The 20858-nt window shown below is 44.3% G+C and overlaps 1 long non-coding RNA gene across 1 annotated transcript in view; it reads left to right on the top strand.

Annotated features, from left to right (window-relative positions):
* Positions 1-1148: 1148 nt before the first annotated feature.
* The window catches only part of LOC138504076 (uncharacterized), a 110694-nt gene continuing 90984 nt past the window's right edge, over positions 1149-20858 (top strand). The window contains exon 1 of the long non-coding RNA XR_011279765.1: positions 1149-1704. This is a non-coding gene — a long non-coding RNA (uncharacterized lncRNA). The remainder of the gene's footprint in view (positions 1705-20858) is intronic.

Genomic DNA, 20858 nt, shown 5'->3' with positions numbered 1-20858 from the left:
CCATGTATTTGGCCTCTGATTTGACTTTGCATCTGTGTATTCCTGCTGCCCTGCAACATGGGGTCAGGATCAATGGATGTAGTAATCAACATGTACTTCTCTTTTGCACTTTGTGTATGATATATTCATTACCTTTGCACGTTCCACAATGCTGTAATGCACTTCTTACACTTCCTATTGGGTAACCTGAAGCACTGAAATCAATCTCTTAAGTTTAAGCGCTTAGATACCTCTGTGCTGTGTGCGTTATATAAATAAATAAATGAATAAAATATCAAAAGTAGGGCATACTCCTCACCTTATGCAAGCAAGGCAACCGTTTTTTCACTAGGAAAAATGCATTTCTAACAATGTAACTGTTCCATGAATAAGTGAATATCGTACTACTATGACATCCTGCAATTGGAAAACCAATCAGTTCTGCAAGCCTTTGATACAACTGTCACCTATTACGACAACAAACCAACCTGTAACCATTTTCGTACGTGATGTGCCCAGATGCCCCTGGGCTTCGTGCACTATATAAATTTACAAACAGATAAATAAATAAATACTTAAATAAATGTTCCTTTTAATGCATAGGTTTCAAAATAGAACAAACCAATCGATCATAGATGGGGTTATGAGTGAGGAATAAGACAGAGAGTGTTGAAAGCAGAATGTTTTTCACAGATTGTCTATGTGAGTCATTAACTAATCAATGCAGAAAAATGTATTATTCATATTATGATTTCCATGCCAGATTTATTGGTGGATCAGACATGTAATTCAACATATTTCAACACCCATTTCTTGTATGTTGTAGCATCTGTATAACATATGGTATATCAAAGATAACTGTTTCAAGTTGATGAAATTTTATAACTATACCGTAAAGATGCATAATTGATTGTGACAGTTTAGGAGCCTTTATTTTTGTCATTGTGATGAGGCGGATGAGGAAAAGGGAAATCAGAGCCAATTAAAGCCCTTCTAGGTGGAAATCAAGTCAGGAAAGGTTAATGTATGATGTCATAGAGGGAGGGTCAGACTGGTTTGATAGACATCTGGCTACTCCAATGGGTGGTAATGACTTTCTTTGATGGGAGGTTCTTTTCTCTAATACTGGTTTTTGTTTTTTTGTTTTTTTTCCTGGGGCTTAAAAAAAAGGAAGATCCAGAGAGAGGTCCGCCGGAGGAAGAGGCTGTGTATGAGTGGGCGTATTGAAAGAAATGTAGGCCCTGAAGGAAGGAGAAGAGTTGCACCCGTTGTGCCTATTTGTTTGAAGCCTGTTCGTGTTTATAAAAGAACTGTTAAAGCAATGAAATTGACGTGAGTCTCAGGCGAGCCCAACAGATCTCCGACAGCTTGGTTGCTGAAGATGATCAGCTGTGACCCGAGGCTGCTCCCTCGCAGCCCCCACCATCGCGGATGAGGAGCCGATACAGACGGGCCCTCAGCTGCTATGTGAAGGCAGCTGAGAGGTAATATGCGACTCTGCTCTGGCCCCTCCCTTGCGGAGGAGGAGTCATGATGCCGGCCTTCCAGCTGACGGGTGCTTCGGGGAGAGAGGCACGACCGGAGTGGCCAATGTGGACCGTGTATGCCGCCAACGCCGTACACTTGTGGAGGACCGCATGAAAATAAACTGAGAGCCTGAAAGAGGGTGGAGGAGCTCCGGACACAGCGACGTGAGAGAGAGTTAGCTCATCAAGGGAGCTACCGGTAGGTTTAAACCAAGTGTAATTAACCCAGAGTTCTCATCCTGAAAGACAGCAGCTGGGGAATCTGATAAACTGTTGGGGGGGACAAAGTTGTCATACCAAATGTGTTTTCAACACAAACTAACACTGAGAAGGGGTGTATGGAGGCAAGAGTCAGCAACCCTAGTAAAGAGCACATAGAGGAGGACGGATGAAGGTTCTGATCTGTCACTCATACAGCGAAAACCAACAATAGTGAGGCCCTGTGGAGAAGGAGTCAGAGTGGCCAATTAGGCTTGCTAAAGACTATTAAGACTATATTGTTAACCTTGCCACAACACCACAAGCCAGCAGGGGAAGGTCAGAAGTCTTGTCCTAAAGAGGCCTTCTCTTGAGGTACATGTAGTGAACTTGAATATCCCATCTCCTGTTGTTATGTGAGGAGAATAAACTCTGTTTTAAAACTAATCAGTCTCTCGTATGTTCTGTTCCCATCCGCACTTTTAACATGCATGCAATGACTAAAATAATATTTCCGTACCACAGAGCTAAGTCTGATAATTCTCAGTTGAAGGTCCTATGTAAGATATCAATTTGACAAAGTGAAAGAGAGAAGAAAATCTTCCTACATATTATTTTGGTAATAAATGCAGCCACCGCTAAGCTAGTACACAGTGTTTCAGAAGTGAACTGTATGGTAATATGCAGTGGACTTTAGATTGTAAGCTGCAATAATAAAGTGTTGCAGAATAGTCAATTTTGTTGTGAGGAAGTAAAATAGTTTGTAACTAATAAAGCCCAGTGCGACATATGGCTGAGGTTAGAATGTCAGATTCACAAGCTCATGCAGAAACCACATTCTTTGGACTTGCGCCCTTGTCATCTGATGCATCGCGTACATGCTGTGAATGCTTAATTTCGCAGGTTGCAAAGGAAAATCCAGATCATTTATTCAAAGAAAATACTGTTTTGCTAAAATGCTTGGTTAAACTATTTGACTTTGCTGATATAAATCACAGAGACACGGTCTAATTCGGCTGGGTGCCAAGTTGGGGTTCATATTACACAGAGTATTGGATGTTGGGAGAAATTATTTGCAGACACATATAATGTATCAAAAGGAAGTAGTGGAATTATGTTAAAAAGGGAGTCAGTTAGAATGTGGTGCTGATGGAGATGGAAACCAGGTGTAAAGAGTTGATGGAAGATGCTACACTTACAGAAGAAGCCCCAGCAATGGAATGCAGTGCAAAGTGTATTAGAGGTGAAAAATAAACAAATGCTAGAATAACCGGAACGAATTGAGCAGTTAAGAGGTTATTTATGTATTTATTTTATTTATTGTTTGCATGTTAGGTCTTATACAATAAGAATATACTCTTTTAAAGCGCCCACAGGGCGGGGAGGGAGTGTGAGGAATACATTACAAACACAATATTAAGAGCAGAGGGGGAAGAGGAGGAGGGACGAACCTACTATGCCTTTTGAGTATTCAGAAGGTGCAAGTGCAAAAAGGAAGAGGGAAGAGTGGGTAAGTGCTGGGGAGTCCGAGCTTGTAGGTGAGCTGTTGTCGAAGTGCAAGCAATGATGAGTGCTACACGGCCTGGTCCACGGTAGGTGCAAGTGCCAGTTTCCAGAGCGGAGGGTGTGCGAATGCAAGTGCTGTGGATAGAACAGGAGCTGGGAAGAATTGGTGAGGGAGGTCAAGGCCCAAAGATGCATAAGGGCAAAGGAAACCCAATTCAGCAACTGAGGGATTAGCAGAGGAGAGGAGGAGTGAAGGAGGAGGAAGAGAGGAAGGTCTTAAGGAGCTTCTGGAATTTGAGAAGATCCTGCTGAAGTTGGAGGGGGAGGCTATTTCAAAGGAGAGAGCCTGCAGAGGAAAGTGAGTGATCCCCTGTCCTCTTTTTAGCAAAGTGCTTTACACACAAAGAGTTGGTGCCAGAGGAGCTAAGTGTTCTAGAGGGAGAGTATTTAGTGAGGTAAAGTTGAAGATAGTGTGGTCCCTGGGCCCAAACAGCCTTGTGGATGATGCAGGTGAATTTTAATGTAATCTGTGCAGCAACCAGGAGCCAGTGAAGACTTTGTAGTGCGGGAGAGATGCGGTCCCTGGGCTTAAGGCCAAGGATAAGTCTCGCTGCCCTATTCTGGTTAAGCTGAAGGGGTCGAAGAGTGGAGGAAGGAAGATTCAGGAGGAGGCTATTACAGTAGTCAAGTCTAGAGAGAACTAGGTCTTGAGTCACATTGAGCCTCTGAGGGAAAGTGAGAAAATGTAGAATTCCTTTGAGAAGGAACAGCTGCAAGTTGGCAACGTCCTGAGTGTGAAAGAAGGAAGGAGAGGGAGGAGTCAAAGGATGAAGGCCAGAGTTAGGGGAAGAACAAGGGAGCAGGTGTCTCAATGGGGAGGATCTCAGTTTTACAGGCATTGAGGGAGCGATTGTTGGAGGCGCACCAGGGCTGGATGGCAGATAGGTGGTCAGGTATGATGGAGGGTCAGCAGGGAGTCTGAAGAAGAGCTGAGTGTCATCTGTGTAACACTGGAAGTTGGATGAGAAGGTGGAGATGAGGCGTGCAAGGAGGGCAATGTAGATTTTAAAAGAGCCAGGAGGGGAGAATATAGCCCTGGCGGACACCAAAGGTGGAGATGGAAGTGGGAGAGAAGAAATGGCCTAGGATGACTTGGGAAGAGCAGTTATTGAAGAAAGAGGACAGTCAAATCAATGCTCGTTCTGAGATACCTTGTATGAGGATGGATTAATTAACTGTGTCAAATGCAGAAGACAGATCAAGAAGGATAAGGACAGCTGGGGAGTTGGAGTCCAGAGATGCAAGCAATTCTTCATGAGTGTTCAGAAGAGCAGTCTTTGTATCTCTGGATGCTTGGAATCCAGATTGATGGCCGTGGAGTCCACCAACAAGTTCAGTGTGAGCGTTAAGTTGGGGCAAGGCCAGCTTCTCAAGAAGCTTCCCCAGGAATGGGGTGATGGAGATAGGACAATAGCTTGCAGGGTAGGAAGGGCCAGAGCAAGGGTTTTTCAGGAGTGGGCGCACAAGGGAGTGATTAAGCAGGGAGGGCAAATATCCAGTGATAAAAGAGTGATTGCAGAAATCAGTGAGCGCAAGGGCGAGAGAGCCAATGTTATCCTTGATGGTCCTCGATGAGCAAGGGGAGACCTGCTTAGAAGAGACCTTCATGGAGCAGACAACTCTGGTAACTTCCTCAGGTGTGACAGGAGTGAAGGAGGAAAAGGAAGAAGGAGGCGGAAGGTGTGGAGGGGGTGTGGATGGGTTGTAAGGGAGTGCATAAAGGGAGGTCAGAATTTCCTGAGCTTTGGTGGCAAAGTGTGAGACCAGTGCATTGCAGAGGGCATGGGAAGGAGAACGAGAGGTGGAGGCTGCGGAAGGGTTGGCTAGATCCCTGCAGATTTTGAAAAGTTTGACCGAGTTATTAGATGCACCGGAGACCTGTGCCTGAATATGAGCTCTTTACTATGCACGGATGGTGAGTCTTTAATGCCTTTGGAGCAGGCGGCAGGCCAGTTTGTCAGAGGATGAGCCTGAGCTTAGCCACTTCCATTCTGGTGCCCTGCACTTTCATTTCAGTACTGTAACTTTGGTGTTGGAACATATTCAGGCTGATAGGTAAGAGATCAGGATGGAACTGCATACATTGCTGCAAAAGAACCAACAATTGTCATGTGGTATTCAATGTTTGAAAGAAGAGGTTACTGACTTCATTTCAGAAGGTGACAAAAGTATAAAAATAATTACCGATTATAAGATGCAAGTCTCAAAAATGAGGATATTAATCGCAATGTTAAAACGAGAACATAACGGAATAAATGCAGTTCAGGATGAGTCAGAAGCATTAAAAATACAGATCCAGGAGCTAAAAGTAAATAATAGAGCATATAAGGGACATATAACATGTTTGCACAAGGGACTCTAAAATATTGCAGTAAATCCAGTATATGTTCACCCTTTTTTTTAATTGTATACTTTTTCCTAATAGTAACAATTGGACAAGTCACGCCTTATTTATCACCCAAAAGTGCTATTTCATCAGTACATGTCCATTTCTTATGACCCCAAAATATGTTATGGAATATAGAAAGCGTGACTGCAACCAAAAAGTATCCTGGCACTATGGGCTCTCAAAACGAGAGTCTGACAACCGGCAGCAATGAGAAAAAATATACCTGATGCATCTATGACTCAACCCTTTGAGAACACTATCATGTCGACTCTTGGCTGTTTGCAACACACTCAGACACACATCTCTCAGGCACATAAGCGCTTAATGCAGATCATAAGATCATAGCGTAGGATTAAATGTTAGAACACTCGCACAGTGGGAATTGAGTAGCCCATAGTTATGGGTTTGAGCCTCTTCCACATTGCTCTCCACTTTATATTTTATTTGTGAGTTCTTTAACAATGGCACTCAAGCAGGGCTACTTTTGTTCACTAATTTGTTTTTAGTAATACATCTTAGTTTTGGGGTATAGAAAATAAGATAAAAATATACATCATCAATTATCAACTTTGATTATTTTTTAGTCTGGTCAAGTAGTTGGTTGAGTCCACATAAAGTCATCATCAAGGAGTACATGCTATACAGTAGATATTGAGAACATGCTATGCATATTCTGAGAGGGCACCGATGGCCTAAGGCAACTTGAAGAATGTCTTTATTAGGCTGAATTCAAAGAGGTGACATGTTTGATCTCTCCTAGATGACCTGTTCTGGAATGGGACTCACTCTGTAGGTGGCCATTATGAGTTTTAAATGTTATGTATTTACAAACTTCCATCACCTTTAGGGCAATCACTGATCATGTGTACCTGTTCTGGAAGTGATCAGCCCAAAATGTATTTTATAAAGATAAATTGAGTCTGTATACACATAATATATATTTTTATTCTCAATCTAAGATTAATTTATTTTATTGTTCACTGAACTCAATTTTCCCAAGCATAAATGCTTTCAGTAAATAGTATTTGTTCCAGTTCAACTCTACCGACCACTTTCCTTAAATACTATTCTTTCTCACACAAGGCTGCTAACATCCTGTAAAAAAAGAAATCTATTGACACACCTTAAGCAAAATCGAACATTTAGCAACTGCTTCGGTCTGGCTACCTGCCTCTGATATGTTCCTATCGCCACACTATTTTACCTGCATTTGATTTACAAGTGGGTTAAGAGTTAACCAACAGCCTCAGTGGTATCAATAAAAGTGATCTCTCACCAGCCGTGGAGATCTCTTCACTTTTCAAGTGGGGCAGCAACAAATACAATATGAGACATAGGTAAGTTGGATGCACTCAGGCATGTATCCTGGCTAGAACACTGTTTGACCAGAGCTCAGAATACTCACTTGTAAAACAAACAACCCCCCAAGAGCTGTGGGTTTGATCATCCACTCTAATGTTCTGATAGTCTTATTTTTATTACATATGCCAAACCACACTGCATGCTTTTTGAATAATTACTATATCCTTATTTTATTAACCACACAAGAAGACAGAAGTAAAGTCTCCAAAGTTCATATGTGTACTATAATTGGCAAAGTCGTGAAATGTAATTTTTTACATACCATTCTGCAAAATTACTCTGTTTATTGTGTCTGCCTATCAATAGAAAAATATATTAATGTGTCACTTGGCACCAGAATCCATCTGGAAAAAATCAATGAACACCTACATTCCATGGCAATGGATAGTGCAGCATGTTGAGCATGGCTAACATTAAGAAAACGTGCAGTATATTTAGCATAAAAAGATTGGTGCAGTGAAGTTAGTTTTCTTTTAGAATTACTGGGGGTAGAGGAAAAAGAAAATAAATGATTTTTGTAAGGTGGCTCATTGAATTGGGGCTTCTGGGGTCTGAGTGGGTCTTTGGGGATCCCTGGTCCTATGGGCTGCTGTTGACAGCTGAGTGCCCACATTGTTGTGTTTTGTTCCCCTGAGAGATCCAATGTTTTGCAGGTGATGAGGAAGCGTTTATGAGACATCTTGTATAGAGTGTTTTGTATCCAGAAATGCCACTCGTTTGAGATTATCCATGCCAGAGTATTGTAACCTCACAAGCCATAGGGAATCTCCTTTGTTGACCGTGATCTGGGATGGGGTCCTTAGATGGTGACCAGTAGAAAATGAAATCATGTCTTTCAGCCAGGGACGTCAATATATCAAAATGTCAGGGGTAGCGGAAGTAACATCACACGCCCCTTGAATTTGGCCCCACCCACAAGTTGCATCACAGGAAGCGATGGCACATGACCTTTCACCCCTTGACAAAACAGGAAGTGGCCTCACATAGCATTGTTCCTCAGTACACTAAGAAAAATAAGGTTACTTTATCACTGTAATATGATATACAATTAATACAATAAATGGATCACCATATGTAGCATTAATATCAGTGTGCATAGGTCCATAGTGCCAAATTACTGTGAATGTAAGCAGATGTCCAACATAACAACCTGGACTATCATGCATCACTCGGAATAAACTGTGAACAGACAGAGCATTTCAAAGAGGCCTAAACCACAAAGCGCAGACATCCAGTACCTGCCTAGTTTCTGGGTACAGACAGGAAACAGCAACTGACCAACAAAAGTCCAACCAAAAGACAATCAGAGTCTGTACCAGTTCATGCTTTTACACTTGGACAATGCACGCAGGGAATTTCTTGTCAATAGTGCACTTAAAACCATTGCACAGCAACCAACTCCTGTCAGTCACCTGGAGCCTGAATATCCCCCAACAATTTTCACCATGTGCACCCCACCATCTACTGCGAGTCAATAAGGGCCCTCCGTCAACTGCTTTAAATGTCTGGCACCCACTCCCGCCTTCCAACACGTTACACCTCCAGTGCCTTGCTTCAACACCTACATGTTTACACAGTGCCACCCTCCATCAACTTAAGTCTCCAGCATTCTCCAACACCATCAACCTCAAGCAAACTAGCAACCTAAGCCTCCAGTACCCTACCTCAACTCCCCAATAGTGTGAGTCTCAATTACCCTCCTCAAACAACTTATATATGCATTCAATGCATTTCAGCTCTCTTACAACACATTACATCTCAAACACTCTCTTACAACATACGTATGATATGATATGATATTTTATTTGTATCACGCTCATACATAAGTGTTTCAGAGCGTGATGAGGCAAGGGAGGGGAACAAAGGAGAAAAAAACTGCGATTTTACTAGGCCCAGTGACATTGAGAATGCGCAAGTGCACAGGAGAGGGAAGGGGGAAAATGCAGGGGGCAAGGGAGAAGTGGAAATGCTGAGCAAAGGATAAAAAACAAGTGGTAGTGCAGCCAGCAAGTGGCACATGCTCGGTTTAAGGCACAGATAGGGGGTGCCTGAATAGTGCAGAAAAGGGGACTGTGCCGTTACAGATACAGACCCAAGTGCAAGTGCAGGGGAAAGGGAAGGGGGAAAAATGCAGGGGCGGAGGGACAAGTGGAAATGCTGAGCAAAGGATAAAAAACAAGTGTTAGTGCAGCCAGCAAGTGGCAAGTGCTAGGTTTAAAGCACACACAGGGGGTGTCTGTAACTGTAAGGTTAGAGATACAGACCGAAGTGCAAGGGTTGCCAGCAGCAGTGCGTGTGCGGGGCAGGGTGGGCATGTACCTGGACCCGAAATCAGAGGGTAACCAGATGCACAATGCCGAAGCAGAACAGATCAGCAGGGGAGAGGAAGATAGAAGGCAGAAGCAAAGAGGAAGGTCTTGAGGTGCTTTCGGAACCAGAGATTGTTCTCCTCAAGTTTCAGAGTGGCAGAGTGACTGTTCCAGAGGGAGGCCCCAGCTGAAGACAGATATCTAACCTCAACTCATTTCTTTGAGAAACGACTGACCCTGAGGGAGTTGCAGGTGGAGGAGTGAAGAGCTCGAGTGGGAAGGTATTTATGGAGGGAGAGTTGAAGGTATTTTGGACCCAGGCCCCATAAAGCCTTGTGGACAATGCAAAGGGTCTTGAATTTAATCCTTGAAGCCACTGGGAGCCAATGAAGAGATTTCAGAGTTGCAGAGATACGATCCCAGGGCTTGAGGCCAAGGGCAAGTCTTGTAGTCCTGTTCTGGATGAGTTGCAAAGGGTGGAGAGTAGAAGCAGGTAGATTTAGAAAGAGTCTGTTGCAGTAATCCAACCTGGAGAGATCTAGGGTTCGAGATACAGTGAGCTTCTGGGGGAAGGAAAGGAAAGACGGAATACCTCTGAGGAGGTGCAGTTGGAAGTTTGACTTTTTAGAGACATCTGAGAAGTGGGCAGAAAAGGAAAGCGGGGAGTCGAAGATGACCCAGAGGTTCTTAGCCTCGCAGGTGGAAGTAGGAAGAGGGCCAAGGGAGGCTGGTCAGAGAGTGACAGGAAAGGAGGGTGAAGGTGTGCCGATGAGGAGAATCTCCATCCTGCTGGCATTAAGGCTGAGGGCACAGGCAGCACTACTCCTGAATAGCAGATAGACAATCCGAGATGAGAGAAGGAGAGGAGGTGGCCGCAGGAAGCCTGAAAATTAGTTGAGTGTCACCAGCATAGCACTGGAAATTGGAGCAAAGAGCGGGTGGCTTGGATATGGGCTCTCTTCTTAGTAAGGACAAGGATCTGGTATTGCCTTTGGAGCAGGCGGCAGGTCCGTTGTCAGAGGATGAACAAGAGGCCCTCAATTTCCTCTCAGCCACCCTGCACCTACGTTGAAGGGTAGCTAGGTCAGAGCCATACCAAGAATTGTACTTGGCTTTGGGCTCCAAGCGGATTCTCATGACAGGGGCAAGTGGATGAAGAGTATCGGAGATAGAAGCGTAGAGCATGGAAAGGGCTGTGTCAGAATGTGAATCAGCTAGATGCGAAGGGGGGTAGAGAAGGTGGCAGAAAAAGCCTCAGCTGACACACGCTTCATGGGCCGGATGTCCGAGAAGGTAGGTGGAAGTGTTGGGGTTGGCTTGGAGCGTAGAGAGGACGAGATGGGAGGAAAGGAGGGAGTGATCACTCCAGGATAGGGGAGTGGTCAGAAGGATGAGAGGGGGAGGTCAGAGGAGATCAAAACCTCAAGCATTTGACCTGCAGAGTGAGTCAGCCCAGAGGGGAGAATAGAAAGGGAGAGAGAATCACAGAGGTCACGAAAGAGTACAGAGGAGGAACAGGGAGCATCTAGATGGATATTGATGTCACCAAGAAAGAGGAGTTGAGTGGTGGAGGACAGGAGGGAGGAGGAGAGGTCCGCACACTCAGAGAGGAATGAGGTGATCTGACCAGCAGGCTGATAGATAGTAGCCACGGTAAGGAAGTGGCCAGGAGAGAAAGAAAGCCTGCAGACAAGGCATTCGAAAGAGGTGTAGGTCTGCGTGGGAATGATAGAGGCAGGAATCCACTCGGGGAAGATCAGGGTTCCACCCCCTCCAGACCAGGTGGATCTGAATGCAGAGAGGATCTAACCATCAGGGAGGAGAGTGTCAAAGTTCATGACAGAGCTGGCCATGACCCATGTCTCAGTGAGACCGAGGACATCAAGGTCGAGTTCTTCCCAGAGGCAGCAGATATCAGAGGAGTGTTTGATGGCATAGAATGAGTTGAGCGTGGCAAGATGGAGACGGTTGCCAGCCTTAAATGAATTCCCTGGAGGGGTAGAAATAAGAGGTACAACCTGCGGCGGTGAAGAAGGTGCCCGAAGAGGGTGGGGGGGCAAAATAGGAAGGAGGACATGGCGAGGGGGACAGGGAAGCTGAAGAGGGGAGAGAGGGACAGCAGGAGATGAAACGAATTTGATGAGGCGAGGTAACTGTATATCAAAGAGTAGGAGATTGGCCTGAGGACCTTGGAGCAAGACAGTGCAATTTAGGTAAACATTAATGATGACCTTAGAAGAGTCGAAGGGGGCCATGAGGGCTTCCCAGCGGGTGCCACCATTGATGGGAGAGGAGCAGAAAGAACAGAGCACAGAGATCATTTGAAAAGTCCATAGATCTGGTGAAGGAATGACAAAGAGGATGTAGATGAGGGCCTGTCTGGAGGAAATGCTGGTGTAAGTGTCTGCGATAGGGAGACCAGGGTTAGAGGCCAGATATCCTTTTTGAACTTCTTCCTACCAGACTTAGTGAGAAGGGAAGGATAGCCAAGGGAGAAAAAGAGAAGATAGGAAAAACATAAAGCGCCATGGGTGAGGTAGAAAGAGACAGCAGGCCGGAGTATAACAAGTAGTACGGTACAGTCACAGGGCCAGCAGGTTACAAGAAAAGCATACAGTGCAAGCAAAGGGCACAACAGATTTGCAAAAACACCGCTAGATTTGATCCAGCAGGGCGACGGCTGCAGGACCAAGGACAGCAGGGCTCCGAGTCACTAGTACAACATCTTAAGTCTCCAGTACCAGCCTCCACAACATTGAGCCTCAAGCACACACCTCAAACCCAGTGCCAGTGGTTATGAATGATTTGAAACCTCCAGCCATCACCTTTCTGTTTTGCTTATTTGCTAACTAGCCCACAGTTTCACAGTTTTTTTTGTTAGATGGGAGATAGGTGGGAAGGATGTGTTGCAGTTCACAGTAATTGCAGTTTTTAATATTAAATTGTAAACAGAAGCAGCAGCTCCGTGACATCACACCTAGGAGAGGCCCATGTCATTTTCTCTTTGGTCCTTTATATGTTGCTTAATGCCAGCCTCCTCCAGCTTATAAGCGCTGGAAAATTAACCAATCCTATGTTGCACTGCATCCTCTTGTTCCCAAAGCAAGTTCATTGCCCCAGAACTATCCTTCCAAATATATATTTATTTTGCTTGAAGAAGAAACAGATGGTTTACTTCAAAGGCGGACAGCAACTTTGTGTAAATTAATTATTTCACCCTGAGTCTCTCTACAGTGTGCATGTAATGCATGTCTGGCAGAACTGGGTCAAGTCACACAGTTACCAGGCAGGATTGGTGGCAGAAGCCACTGCGGCACACCCCTCTCATCACAGGCCTAGTTGCTCCTGGGATATGTGCAAAGCAAACAATGAGAAACACTGATGAGATTAGTGTTAATGATGTGCTGCCATTGTACAGTCTGCTCTTACCCATTCCCAGCTAACTAGACCTACCCCCATACCTTTCCTGTTGCTACAGTACTGAGTATGAGCTGCACAGACATCCCCACCTATGGACCCAACCATTCAGCCATTATTCACTAATGGACTGACAAACTATTAGTGATGGTGGCTTCATGGTTTTATATGTAACCCTGTTATTGCTCCAGCTATCGAGGTCTAGATTTCAGGTGAAAAAAGCTGTGGCACATTTAGCTGTATTTAAAACTGCCCTTTTCAGGTGCAAAACAGATATCTGCTCTTGGCACTGCCTCTTTTTTCAGTGGCCAAGGGGTAGCAAGGACAAGCCTAGGGGTAGCAGAGGGGGACACAGAGGTAGCAGCTGCTACCCCTGACTCTCCTATATGACATTGCTGCTTTCAGCCATAGCAGGCCATTCAAACTACATCCCAGAGCCATTGAGGCTTATTTGGATTGACCCAGAGTGAAATGCAGCTGTCAATCAATCCTGAGCCTTTGACTCATTCATCAGTAGTGTAACTGCTTGTAATCAACAGCCATGGGCAGACAGGTCAAAATAACAGTTTAGTGATCATTCATGCAGGTCAAAACAGCATTTCAACTGGCGATCTGGGGCTGACCGTCTCACACTGTAGGCTGTAAATTGTCATATATGGATCTAGCAGGAATTATGGGTAAAGTCCTTAAACCATGTGTAGGCAGAGGGAGACCTTAAGAGACAGTGGTTATGATTAGTGTAGAGGATTAGTTTAGAGGAGGCTACTAGTCACCCTTTCATTTGTACAAGGAGAGGAGCATCCTATCAACTTGACTGACAAGATGGTTTTTGGCTTTCTTAGTAATCATGTAATGATTGAGACAATGCCTGTTGTTAGGAGATTATTGATGACCCAGGTGGTTAAATGAACTAGGAAAGGCAGGGCCACATTTAGTACTTTGAAATGCAGATGAGTGTTTATGGAGTAGTCCTTCTTAAAAGATAATTGGATCTCTGTGATTTTTGGCTTATGATTTGGAGCAATCAATATGTGGTCTGTGACTTGGGAGCATGAGGCCCAAATCAATACCAATGGGTGGGCCTTACAATATGATTCTTAACCTGATGGTTAAAAGATTTGTTTCATATCTTTAGAATATTATGGCTATCTGTGTCACGGGAATTCCTTCAAGTGTGCTGTTCATTCTTGACTTATTGAAGACACTGGGACAAACTCAATGTCTCAACCACCCTCAGTATATAAGAAGCTGACATTTTTTACCATAACTTCCCTGGATACCAAAATAAACATTCTGCTGCTGAAATCAAAACATCCTGAACTAGATGTGTTCTAGCTCCATCAATGGTTGAACCCAGATTTTTGTTATAGGTTTTGTATCAGGGGTCCTTTAAGGGAAGGAATGACTAGAACACCAAAGTAATCCAAAAAGGAGCATAGACCAAGCAATAAGTAACAACGTTTATTCAGGAAAACACACAGCTGGGAGAGCACGGTTCAAATAGCACACTGGAACCCAACTGAGTGAGAGCTGTCAACTCTTTTATACACAAATAACATAATTTGCATACACACAGCTGCAGCAGTAGTTAAAAAATTCGACGAAGCTAATTGGTAGGAACATGTCAGTCTCCTATATCTAAACATACATTGAATTAATATAATTGCTTCATGCCACCCTGACCGATATCATCTATCACCACCTGTTGTGATGTCACAAACCTTCCCACACCCCCCACAATGATGTTTTAAAGCATTACGTGATTGTGCTGACCACTGGAACTTCATTCACCTGCCATTGGTCACTTCCCATCGAACACACAAGACAACCTGAGTTTGGCAAGGGGAAGACAATCACACAGTATCTGACCAATGAGGTGTCCCGCGGATATCAGTAAGGACAGAGCACTGTTGCACCCTAGGGACACCAAACTCTCTCCTGGGATTGGTTCCAAGTTGCTTGCTCCCTTGCCCCACAACAATCTTCCCATGACCATCTGCCAAGGGATGATTTGATACCGCTTCACTTGCCTGTATTTCATTTGTAAATATCTATCCTAGCAAGCACCAAGATGCCTGGCTCGCTGGCCTCAAAAGTGTTGATTGGTCCCATTGCCCTGTGGCAATGTTGTCTTCGGAACTGCCAATTTGGAAAATGTCTCCAGCACACTGCTGCAGCTGAGCACTTGAGAAATTCATGTCTACCCAGGACACAAGGCCAATGTCAGTGAAAAGAGATATTTTGTAATTACCTATGGCCTATACTCCAAGAATAGCTGTTATGTTGTTCACATTTTGCTACACTACCATGGCCCTATAGCCCTATCCCCTGCATGCCCCTCTTAGTGACCGCAATGCCACCCTTCCCCACAGACATCTCTGGCTGCACCTGCGCATGCTGTGCATAGGGTTACAAAGTGCAGCGGTCACTGATGTCCTCACCCCAAAAGTGCCCCTCCCTTCTCACCTGTGTCACCTCATCAGTGAAGTAATTGATATGTACGCCCCACTTAGCAGCAGTGAATTTGCAAGTTTACCTAATTTTGCTGAATAATTGTTCATCTGCTATGCATAGGACTTTGAGAACATTTCAGAAAGGCAATCTAGTAATGAACAACTGCTTGGGTTGGTATACTTTGATACCACTCAATTAGAAGAGCTGGGTGCCCATAGAGAGGCCCCTACATTTTGGTTTGTGGCTTGCCCAGTATAGGACTTCACTAAAGGCTCATAATATAGAGCAGTAACTGTTATGTATTACAATGTAATGCTCTCTATTCCATTTATGAAACTCACAATGGGTTCACTCTGAAATATACTGCAATTAAGCATAGCAAAACAAAATAGCAGCAAAAACATAATACATGGTAGGCTTCACTGAAAACTAAATTAGGTAATACAAAGGAGCTTCTGTTTTTATACTGACATGTGAAAGAGGACATGCAGGAGTACACACTTTGAACTGTGCCAATCTGTAGGGAAATGAGACACAGACAGTTAGTAAAAAAAAATCATACACAATATCTGGTATATTTATGAAGATAATCCACAGTTTGTCATATGGTTGTTATGAGTAAAACAACACATATTGTACATTTATATACATGTGACAAAATATATCTCATTTAGCTTTTATATTCTGTGAAACTAAGCTCTGAAGATTGGTTCTTGTGAAACTGTATTTGTGGAGTATTAATCTCTGTTGAAACCAGTAATTTCAATACTCATTTGCATTCACATTTAAACAAGGCATTAAAAGGGTAAATGGCACATCTGAGTTTACTTGAAGACAAGGACCTTGTTTCCAAAAACAAAAAAGTTCAGCCCAATTCCACGGACTTGTGGTTTTAAACTGATAAGAAGGTCAATAAGTTCAGTGTCTTGTGGGTCTTAGAAGCAGATTCCATAAACAGATCCTAATCTCAGAGCTTGGCAGAACAATGAGGATTCATGAAGAATGTATCTGTTCTAATAAAGCAGTCTATTACAATGGTTCTTTGTTTCAAGAAAGCACATGCCCTAATGATATTGAATTGAGCCCACACACACATCAAATGCAAGTCAACTGGAACAAATAAAAACAAACACTTTTGTTTTAAAGATTCAAGACAGAAAGGACATTAAACACTAATTTTTCGGCTATAACTTCAGAACTGATTATCCAATTTGAAAAGTGTAGATGGATCTGAATTCAGGAGAAAATAATATTCAGTGGGATGCATCATGTGTACACATTTCACAAGTCCAAACAAGTAATTATTAGAAAAATGTACATTCCAGTCCAATTTGGAATCCTCATTCCTAAGGGAAGGTCTAACTCATAGTTAACAAATACCACTATTATGACAAAGTGAGTTTAATGGGCAAATAAAAAGTGAGAAGAAGGGACCTCTTCGTGTCAGTTAGTAAATGGAACCTATCACAGGCTCTGTTTGTTTGTTTTATTTATTTGTAGAGCGCTCCGGACCCGTGGGAAGAAGGGCGCTTAAGAAGGCGGTTACAGACATAATATATACATTACATTTACAAAGTACAATAATTTACAAAGCAAGGGTTTACATACAACAATTTACATATAACACAAGTATAGTTGCGGCTGTTAGCTTATTAGAGGTGGGGGTAAATGCTACTCATTGTTCAGTAACCAGCCAATAACAAGTTTCCTAAAGATCGGGAAGGATTTAGTGGTTTTAATTATTATTGGTATGGTGTTCCAGAGTTGGGAGGCTAGCACAGTGAAGCTAGTGCCTCCTGCTCTTTTTAAGGCAAATCTGGGCACTAGCAGGCATAAGGAGTTGGACGATCTAGTGGTTCTAGATGTAGGTTTTAAGGTGAATTTGTTGGAGAGGTACGGTGGGGCTAGATTGTTTAAGGCCTTGTAAGTGAGGCAGATAGTTTTGAGGTCAAATTTTTGCTGTATGGAGAGCCATTTGCACACTTTCCTGGTTGTGGAGATGTGCTCACGCCTTGGGATGTTGAGTGCTGTGCGTAGAGCATTGTTTTGGAGAACCTGGAGTTTTTTAGTTACGGATTGGTTGGCTCCTAGGTACAAACTGTTGCAATAGTCCAATTTGGATTGGATGAGTGCTCTGGTCAGACTGAGGCAGCTGTCGGGGGATAGGAAGGGTCTGCTAGCCCTGATTAGCTTACCCGTATAGGCAGTGGCCGAGGCAGTTGAGTTGATTTGTTTGACAAGGTTGGTGTTGGCATCAAGGTGGAAGCCTAAGGTTTTCACACTGTTAGCAATAGGGATGGTGTTACCGTCTATGATAATGTTCTTGTAGCTGGGACTGAGTTTGGACAGGTTATTGGGCGAGCCGACCAATAGAAGCTCCGTCTTCTCATCATTCAGGCAGAGGCCGTGGGTGGCCATCCATGACTGAATGATGGAGAAGATTTCGTTGATCCAGATGACGTCCGCATTGTAGTTGCCTGAGATGGTGAGGAGAATCTGGGTGTCATCTGCATAGTTGGTGTAGGTGACACCCAGACGGTCCAATATGTCAAATAGAGGCTTCATAAATATATTATACAGGGTGGGGGAGACACAGGAGCCTTGTGGGACTCGGCAGGTGATGGGGATCGGGTCAGCAGCAGCTGTGGTGGAGAAAACTCGCATGGTTCTATTTGCTAGGAAGGATTGTATCCATGCAGAGGGAAAGGAGGAGAAGTGGACTGCGATAGATAGATGGTTGCATAGTATTTCGTGGTCGACTAAATCGAAGGCCACTGAGAGATCTAAAAGAAGTAGGATTGCTGCATTGCCTTTGTCTTTGATGTCATCAATCTGACTTTTGAGGTCAACCAGAGCGGTTTCAGTTCCATGTTGAGGTCTGAAGCCAGATTGATGCATACCTAGCAGTTGGTTAGATTCCAGGTACTCCTGAATCTGGATGTAGGCGACTCTGTCTAAGATTTCTAGCAGAAAAGGGACAGTGGTGATTGGTCTATAATTAGTTGGTATGGCTGGGTCTAGGGATTGTTTTTTTAGGAGAGGGAGTACCCAGGGTTGTTTTAGGCTGTTGGGGACAGAATTGTTATCGAATGAGAGGTTGATTAGCTTGGTGATAAAAGGGGAGAGGTCTCTGGCCGCGTCTTTTATTATTTGGGCAGGGCAGCTGTCCCCTTTGCAATTAGAAGGTTTTAGGGAAGTAATGATTTTTTGGACTTCAAGGATAGTCACTTTCTTAAAGGTGAAGTCTATGTTGGCTTTGTTGGGTGTAGGTGGGCTTAAACTGGGGTTGGTGGTTTTGTTGCTGAGGAGTTGTTGACGTTTGTTCTCAATTTTGGTCTGGAGCCCTGTGATTTTATTGTTGAGGGCATTCTGGATGCTGGTGCACCAGGGTTTATCTTTTGAGCAGTTGTCTGGAGGAGGATTGGGGTTTTCTAGCTCATTTAGAATTTTAAATAGTTCTTTGGTGGAGGAGCCTGCCTGCTCAATCCTTACGTTATAGGCATCTTTTTTGGTACAAATTATCTCGCTTTTGTATAGCGTGGAGATGTTTTTGAGATTGGATTTGTTTTCAGGTGATGGGTTGGTTTTCCATAGTAGTTCTAGTTTAGCTTTCTTTTTCCTGAGTAGTTTGAGTTCGGGAGTGTACCACGAGTTCAGGTGGTTTATTGGTTTGCTTTTGCGTAGTTTCAAAGGGGCAATGGTATCAAAGGCGGTAGCCATGGAATTGTTGAAGGTGTCAACTAGTAGGTTAAGGTCAGCCTTGTCCGGTAGAGCGTTAAGGGTGGGTAGGACCAGAGGTAGTAAGTCTTCGGGGGTAATGTTACGCTTGTTTCTGGTTGGGCGGGCTGGAGCCAGAGGGCGTTTCTTAGGCGTGGCCCGGTTGGTGTGAATTTCGAGTGGGATAAGGTAGTGATCTGTCCATGTAAGTGGTTGGGGGGGCCTTGCAGGTGGTGTTGCAGTTGAGAGTTGCTACCCAGTCGAGAATTCTGCCTTTCTGATGGGTCGGTGAGATACTAAGTTGGGCGAAACCGTGCTCAGTGAGGGCATTTGCTAAGGATGCGGCTGGTGCATCGTTGGGGTCATCATACCCCAGATCGAAGTCGCCAAGGATGATAGTTTGTGCTAGTGGCTTGGAATTTTCAGTGATGAGCGCTGTAATGTCTTCTTCAAAAGTTCCTGGAGGGCCTGGGGGTCTGTATATAAGGTGTAGTGTGATCGTACTTGTGGGGGAAGTTTGTAATTTGATTGTGAGTAACTCGCAGGATTTAAGTGAAATGGTGGATACTAATCTACAGCCTAGCGGCGATTTTGAGATGAACGCTACGCCTCCTCCTTTACCATTGGGTCTGTCGGCTATGAGGATGGAGTAGTTGGCAGGAATGGCTAACGACAAGTGTGGTCCTGAGGCCTCGTGTAGCCATGTTTCCGTTAGGGCAAGGAAGTCAAGATCATATGTTAGAATGGTGTCAGCAATTTCTGTGGGGTGAGCGGGCAGGGATCTGGCATTGAGTAAGTCTCCTTTTAGGGGGAGTGGGACGGGCTCATTAGGGGTCTTTAATTTCTTTTTGGCTTTGGTTTTGAGTTTGGCAGGGTGGATGCTATTTGTAAGGGGCAGGCTAGTGCCTAGTCTGTTGTTGCGGGCAGAGAGGTCAGGGTTGGTAGAACGTAGGGGTTCTGGAGATTTTCGTGCGGGGGGCACCGAGAGACATGGAACACTAAGTGTACTGTGATTGGGAGTTTTGTTAGGGGTAGTATTGGCAGGGGAGAGGTTGTCTACGAGGAGGTGAGGTGAGAGTGGTGATTAGGTGGAAAAGGTGGCTGGGAGGGTAGGAAGGGCGTGAGGCAGGGGATCGGGTAGTGCCTAGGGCAACCTAGATTGGCTAAGCCGTTGTTGACGGTTATGAAGATATTGCTGGTACAGTGTACATTGTCCGGTATGATGCAGAAAGGGAACATGGTGAGAGTGAGCCGGGAGATCATGGTCTGGATGCGCAGCTGCGCAATGCAAATCTGGTACACACTTGGGCTAGGTTACAATGAGGTAGTGCCTAGATTTGAATACAAATAAATGCTGTGTGGTAGCAGCTGGGGGTATATGCTAGGCGGGTGTAGGCAGGTACATGGAACACATCGAGGCAGTACGTACAATGACAGGAGTGGTGGGAGCAAAAACGGGCTAGCAGGGGTGTTTCCTATCAGCAAAGGTCAGAAGGGACAAAGAAGATGCTAGGTGAAAAGTCACTAATGCAAGATAGTAGGCTGAAACATGCTAGAATGACACTTCTTAAAACCACATATTGTTTACTTGCATGTAGGACTGGTCTGTCACGGTGTCATGTGACATAAGTGGAAAGTAATATGCATGGGATAGGTGTAGTTAGCAGTACAGATGGTTCGTGCACTATCATTGGCCACAGTTTGGTTTGCTGGTCTGCTAGTTCAAAGGAGGTCATATAAAAGGAGTAGAGCATACACATCAGTCATAGAGCGGTTTCTATTAGCTGGTGACACTTATGCGATCAGGAGGTGCAACAGAGGATCAAATTAACAGGTTATACTACAAGCGCATGGACCACAGTGTTATAGGCATTAAGTCTATTTTGGAGTGCGAGGGGGCGGGTGCCTGTGTTGCGAGCCTTCACGAGGGCTGGGAGTAAA

The sequence above is a fragment of the Ambystoma mexicanum genome, chromosome 11 (genome assembly GCF_040938575.1).
Source record: "Ambystoma mexicanum isolate Mex_15411 chromosome 11, UKY_AmexF1_1, whole genome shotgun sequence".
NCBI lineage: Eukaryota > Metazoa > Chordata > Amphibia > Caudata > Ambystomatidae > Ambystoma > Ambystoma mexicanum.
This window is presented reverse-complemented; position numbering and strand designations above follow the sequence as displayed.